Consider the following 7,738-nt stretch of genomic DNA (forward strand, 5'->3'; position numbering starts at 1 on the left):
TTGTCAAACCAGAAGGATGAAAATGACACTTTACTTCTATATAATAAATAAAAGTTTTCTTATGTCAAATATCATCATATTAGAGTGATCTTAACAAAAGTTTCCCTCCTCTCCATCATATTAAATGCATTTATATTTCTTATTAATATTTTGTAATTCAATTTTTTAATCTATCGTATTCTCATTTTAATAATTATTTTCTGATATGAAAGATTTAATACCAGCATAAATACATTATTTTGTTTTACATAAATGTATTGTATTAGTTATTAATATTACGCTTTTATAAGTAACCAATATTCACGTTGATTTAAATAACTAATTCAAACGTTAAGATTTAAAATATATTATATTAATTCACTAATATTAATGTTTATAAGAAATGATATTTTTGGATGAAGAGCAAGCTTAATTTAACATTAAAATTTTTAATAAATTTTAACTTATTATATATATATATATATATATATATATATATATATTGTTTACTAAATTAGAAGTTTTTTCTTTCAAAACCTTAAAATATAAATTCACTATATATGTATTCTCAGTGTATATGTTAATTAAAACAAACGGGTTTCTTTAACCGGTTAAAAGATCAAATATGGTTCAAGTCAAAACAGTCTATGATAGTTCACGGTTTGGTTTAATAGAGTATCCATATACAAGTTCTTTTTTTTTGCTTGACCATTTAATCAACCCATTATTTATATTAAGTTCATCATTTTAAAAATTAACAGGAATAAAAACACTAGACTACATGTTTTAGTTGTTCAGATTGTTAAGACAAATTCTTACTTTAGGAATACAAATGTTAGATTTAAGCTCATTGTTAATCAGATGATAAATTAACTTTATATGTCCTTTTAGTTTAGAATATTTCAAAAATATAGATTTCTTTAGTGGGCGAATAATACTTGCAACATAAAATGAGTTTGTTTAATAAACTAACAACCATTTGTTATCCATGTTTCCAAGATGAAAAATATTACCATTGTTTAGATGGTATATGTCAGAAATAATATTATATGTTACATGAAAGTATTACTTTCCTAATGTTTTAAATGGCTTAAAAATCTAATGTTGTCAAGTCATAGGTTAGTCTCAAAAGCCAATGTTAAAGTGGTACTGTTTACAATGTTAACTAGAAAAATAGCCTATGCAATAAAGTAAACTACATGTGAAAATAAAATGGTTATCATGTTATAAAAGCTGAAATCATATCTGGAAGTAATATTGGAACTCACAATTTTATTCTTAAAAAAATCATATACCTTTAGATAAAATAATTAATTTCAATTTTCTAAAAAGAAAATTTTCGCTTTATGTTTGTTATGCAATGGAGATGAATAAAAGTTAAACCTAATCACTATAGATGGTCAGTGTGTTTTTCAGACAATCTGTTTTAACTCATGGGTGAGTTATGTGTTGCATTATTTGGAGTTAAAAGCAGAAACAAAGTGAAACTACTAATTTATTTTTATATAGAGGGAAAAGTTATAATTAAAATTACAAATATTGTATTTAAAGAAATATTTAAAAATTTAAGAATTTTCAACAATTTTATAATTCCATATTGTGTAATTTAGTCTATCATATATAATATATTATATCTTTATATATGTTTAACATATTTTTTGTATTTCATAATTTCATATGGTGTTATTATTAAAAAAAAATATTTATTTAACCCGTGTTTCACACGGGCACCTAACCTAGTATATATATAAACGAAACCTTTAAAAGCTCTCTGGTTGCTCCCTACATTCTTTCAAGCCACAAGATTGCATTATTTGTAAATAGAGGCTTTTCATTCATTTAACCCGAATTCACGAGTGGATCTCACCAAATCCAGATAGTCCTTAAACATGTTATAACATTCCATTAACTTAAAAATTATTCTCACCAAATATTTGATATGAAAATCCTATAAAATAGGTATATACTTAAAATTAATATATGAATTTTTTTTTAAAAAAATATTATTTATATATAATTAAGAAGTAATTTTATAGTAAAAAATATAAGTGGGCCATGGTCTCACCAAACCTATATTGTTTTTAAACTGTGTTATAATATCTCGTTTATTTGTGAAACCTTTTCGTCATCAAATCTTAAGTATACAACTAACTTCCTTACAATAAATAAAATTAGAATCCAAAAAACTATATATATATATACTAGTTTTTATCCCCCGTATTACGGGGGGTGTTTTATATTGTTTGTTCTAATATTTATTTATTTTTTGAATTTATATTTTTTTAGTGTATGAAAGTTAATAATATACTTATGGTTTGGTTTGATGAGACCCAAGATCCGTTTATTTTTTTACTATAAAATTGGTCTTTTAATTTAAATAATATACATATCTTTTTTAATAATAAATAAGATATTAATTTTAGTATATCCTATTTTTTAGGGTTTTTACATCAATAATTTGGTGAGAATAACTTTTAATTTAATGAGATGTTATAACCCGTTTAAGAAATATATGGGTTTGGTAAGACCCATACCCATGAATTCGGGTCAAATGCATGAGAAGCCTCCATTTAAAAATCAAGCAAATCTGGTGACTCCAAAAATAGGGGGAGCGACCATATCGCGACACATAGGATTTTTATGTTTTCGTTTATATTATATATATATATATATATATATATATATATATATATAGAAACGAATAATATAAAACAACTCCGTAATATAGGGGATAAAAGCTAATATACTATAAATTTAAACTTGCACAAGATATCATACATGTAAAGATATTCAACCTTGAAATTATATATATTAAGCTTAAAATTGATCTTGAATTCAATTCCCTTTGGTAACATGAACCGAAATCATTACCCAATATGCGAAGCCAAACCATCAGAGCAAGTTATTGGATTTTGTAATTAGTTTTCAGTACTTTATATTATATGATCATGGTCGTAAAAATCTGGCTAGGCACCAATTAATCGCTATTTGGTCAAATTGGTCAAATTCGATAAATTTATATTTGAAATTGGGAAAATTCCCCAAATAGCCTATTTTGACCAACACTTTCCATGAACAACCATGGTTTTCAACAAATCCCCAAAATGGCCAAAGAATTCCGTCAGATCCGACGGAAAAAAGAATTGATCCGAGGGATTAATATAGCCTATTATATGTTCACGCGTATTCGATTTTCTGGCGAATTCGACGTTATTTTAAGTTACTTGAGGGATTCGTGTTCTAGGTGACGTAATAATATACAATCGGATTCGACGGTTCAGTTCATGCTTCCTTTGGATCCGACTGTTTAGTTTTTCCGTCGAAACCTAGATTTTTAATTTGGGGGTTTTTGATTTTGAGCTCAAGAGGGAAATTGAACACTATGGTTTGTGTTCTCCTTTAAAAAGTATGCGATTTACACAATGGATTTGCTTGAATTTGTGAAGAAATAAGAAAGATGGAGATGGAGGTTGGTTAAGAAAGTTTAGGGTTTGAGAAGTATAAGATGAAACATTCCGTCAGATCCATTAAAAATTATGTCAGATCTGATGGTTCTTTAACGAATTCCATCGGATCTATTAATACATTGACACGTTGCGCGATTTTGAAGGCCCGCAAATTCCGTTGGACGGTGTTTAAATTCCATTGATCCGACGGAATTCTTTGGTCGTTTTGGAGATTTTTTGAAAACCACGGTTATTTCTGGTCAAAATAGGCTATTTGGGGAATTTTCACTATAAATTTTGGTATGCACACATATATTTAAAAAATTACATACGAACTCAAATTCAATTAATTCTTAGTAATCTCGATTAATCGTTGGATCCCAACTCCATTACCCAACTAGCGCCTACCGAGTTCTAGAACTACTCATCAAAAATAATTCAAAGAGATCTTAGGTAACAAAATCATAAACATTGGAAAAAAAATTCACCAAATGGTTATATTATTACCGATTATTATAACTAAAGGCTAAATATCCACCATGCATGCATGCATCATAAGTTATAATTCCAAATCATAACACTGATGAGTGATGAACATATGAAATTATAATTTACAACCAAACACACCAAACCCTTCTCAACTTCAACCAATCTACTAAACTTAATCACCGCCTTCGTTCCTTCAGAAACCACATGCTTCGCCAACTCACCAGGCAACAAAAGCTTCCCAGCCGACTGAATCTCCCTTGACGTGATAGACGGCTTGTTATTGTACCTAGCAAGCCTAAACGCCTCCTGCGCGAGCTTCTCAAAGATGTCGTTAACAAACGAGTTCATAATCCCCATGGCTTTGCTTGGGATGGCTAAATCCGGATACACTTCCTTCAACACCTTGAATATGTAGCTCTTGTACGTCTCCACGGGTTTTTTGGATATTTTTTTCTTTTTGTCCGTGGCTGCGGACGCATCCTTTGGGAGGTTTTTCTCGGATAGAGGTTTTTCTTCGGCTGCCGGGTTGTTTTCGATAGGTTTTTTTTCTGCCTTTGGTGCCATTGAAATTGTTATGTGTGAAGGATGTTTATGTTTGTTTGATGGAGTTAATAAAGGTGGTGGTGTGGGTTGTTACTTGTTAGGTATATATAGGGTAATTAAGTGTGTTGCTATTGGTTGATATTAGTTAACATGGATTGTGAGTTTAAGCCGTGGATTATGTGGGAATGTTATTGGATGGTAAAGATTGAAATGTGTGAAAGCACGGAAATTCAAGTGGAAAATGACGCGAGTTAATCAAATAATGTAATTATGTAATTACATCGTAGTTTAATTACACTATACTAAAATTACACAATGCTGTATATATAATTATAATACTTGAATCTTACAATTAGCACGTTAATTTAATTTATATTTAAAAACCAGCAACTTTATAGTAAAAAAAGACAGCTTTTTAGGAATTGTAAGAATACATTTATAAGGTATTTAGATCTAGGACATAGTTGTTGGATTAATAGTTTTTGAGGATATATAATTTAGGTTACATACTTTCTTATATTGACTCATGTTTTCTAAACTTAAATTTTGTGCTCTTCTTACCATTATTAAGAAACCTTTTGTTTTTATTATAAGTTCTCTCTCTCTCTCTCTCTCTATATATATATATAATATAAACGAAAACATATAAAAAACCTACGTGTCGCGATGTGGTTGCTCCCCCTTTTTTTGAAGTCACCAGATTTGTTTGATTTTTAAATGGAGGCTTCTCATGCATTTAACCCGAATTCACGGGTATGAGTCTTACCAAACTCATATATTTCTTAAACGGGTTATAACATCTCACTAAATTAACAATTATTCTCACCAAATTATTAATGTGAAAATCCTAAAAAGTAGGATATACTAAAAATTATTATATGATTTTTTTAGAAGATATTATTAATTAAGAAACAATTTTATAGTAAAATAAGCGGGTCTTGGGTCTCACCAAATCCAAATAACTTTTAAACCGGGTTATAGCATATTAGTTATTTGTGAAACCCTTTTATCGTCAAACTCTAATATATTATAAATTTCCATACAATAAAGAAAAATTAAACTCAAAAAAGTATATAAATATTAAAATCGAGTAATGTAAAACAGCCCCCGTAATACGGGGGATTAAAACTAGTATATATATATATATATATATATATATATATATATATATATATAAACAAAAACATAAAAAATTATACGTGTCGCGATGTGGTCGCTCCCCTTTTTTTGGAGTCACCAGATTTGCTTGATTTTTAAATGGAGACTTCACATGCATTTGACCCGAATTCACGGGTATGTGTCTTACCAAACCCAGATATTCCTTAAACGGGTTATAACATCTCATTAAATATAAAATTATTCTCACCAAATTATTGATTATAAAATAGGATATATTAAAAATTATTATATGATTTCTTTTTAAAAGATATTATTATTAAGAAACAATTTTATAGTAAAAAAATAAGCGGGTATTGTGTCTCACCAAACCCATATAACTTTTAAACCGGGTTATAACATCTTAGTTATTTGTGAAACCCTTTTATCATCAAACTTTAAGTATATTATAAATTTCCTTACAATATATAAAATTAAACTCAAAAAAATATATAAATATTAAAAACGAGTAATGTAAAATAACCCTGTAATACGGGGACAAAAACTAGTATATATATATAGTATAACGTTTAACTCGACTTGCTAAACACCAATTATATTTAGGTACGATTACTATTTCAATTGTTATTTTTACCATTATTATTATTATTATTTTAGTATCATATGCATTTAATGTAGTTAATTAAATATGCATTAAATAATGTATATTAGTTATTAATTAGTGGATGACATAATAAAAAATAAATATAAAATGCTAAAAACGTATAAAATAGTGAGTAAGTTTAAAAGTTATACAGAGAATAGTATGAGTAAGTTTAAAAGTTATACAGAGATTATTAATTTATCAAAAAAATTATTTTCATGATTTCATTCAACTGCAATTATGAATTATTTCAACTTTAATATGTAAAGGACTTTTATGAATTATGATAATAATATAAAGTATGTTGGTTTATTAAGTGTAATATATTGTTAAGGAAATTTTATATGTAAAAATTGTTGAAGAAGTTTAACGAAAAAAAACTGAAAGTATGTTGGGTGTTCTTATGGTATTTGCTCTAACTATTTAGGTCGTACGTTACAAAAATTGTTGTCAAATATCGTTAGTCTGGCATATGATTCTAGTATCTTGTGCTTTTGTTCCTAGGGAGTTGCTAACATTTAAATAGAACAAAAGCAAACATAAAAATAAAATTAAGACTTAAAATATATAGATATATGTTTATTTCATTTAATAATGATCATATAAAAACAATATAAAAACAAGGATACATGTCTCATCATTACCAAGTATGTTTTAAATACCAACCATCTGGAAAAGGTTTATTATCTATAGAAAAATAAAAACCATCATTCTTCGCTAACCAGTAGCAATCTCTAGTTCCTCTACATTCAGCTGCTATATGTTTGAAAAAAACAAGAATCTTGACCGTTTTAATCAACTCCATATTAGGCGTCATCGAGCTAAATTTACACACGAAGTATGTGTTGTCTAACCAGTCTTCACGGAACGACCATTTAAAATACTGATTAGGCACCAAGGTTTTGGTTCCTAAATCATCGTCACTGGACCAGCAATGAGCCATCAACTTACCAACATCGCCATCAGCTATATGTACTGTGTACCGCTTGAAGAGATTTTTGGTGGAGTCTTTACCAACCATGGAGAATACATCATTCACCCAATGCTACAACCAATGGGTTAAGGATAAAAACAATCATAAGAGAACAATATTTTATTGTAAAGCCCATGATAGATAAAAATGTTGCAAGTGACTATGAGAATCTTGAATCTTGATATTTATAGACGAGTGTGTTATTAATCGCATATTATTCGAATCTAATTGTAATTAGATTTGTAGGATTCTCATTCCTTTTTCCTTCTTCAAATTTTAAATTATACTAAAACATACTATATTTTTTATATAATTTATTAAATAATACGTATTATTTTCTTTACCTTTATCATTTACTTTTTATTTTTTTCTCTACTCATAGTCACTTTCAAAAAAATATTTCTAAAAAAATACAGGGGTGAAAAGTTAACTTTTCAAATATACTAAAAAATCACTGTGTTTTCTCTCTTTTACTCAAAACAACCTAAATCACTTCATATGTTATAAAAATTAACATTACTCACTAAATTAGATTAACAATAGGTGAAT

Source organism: Bidens hawaiensis, unplaced genomic scaffold (genome assembly GCF_021521415.1).
Source record: "Bidens hawaiensis isolate Kalapana, Puna unplaced genomic scaffold, B.hawaiensis_p1.1 tig00020232_1, whole genome shotgun sequence".
Classification (NCBI taxonomy): Eukaryota; Viridiplantae; Streptophyta; class Magnoliopsida; order Asterales; family Asteraceae; genus Bidens; species Bidens hawaiensis.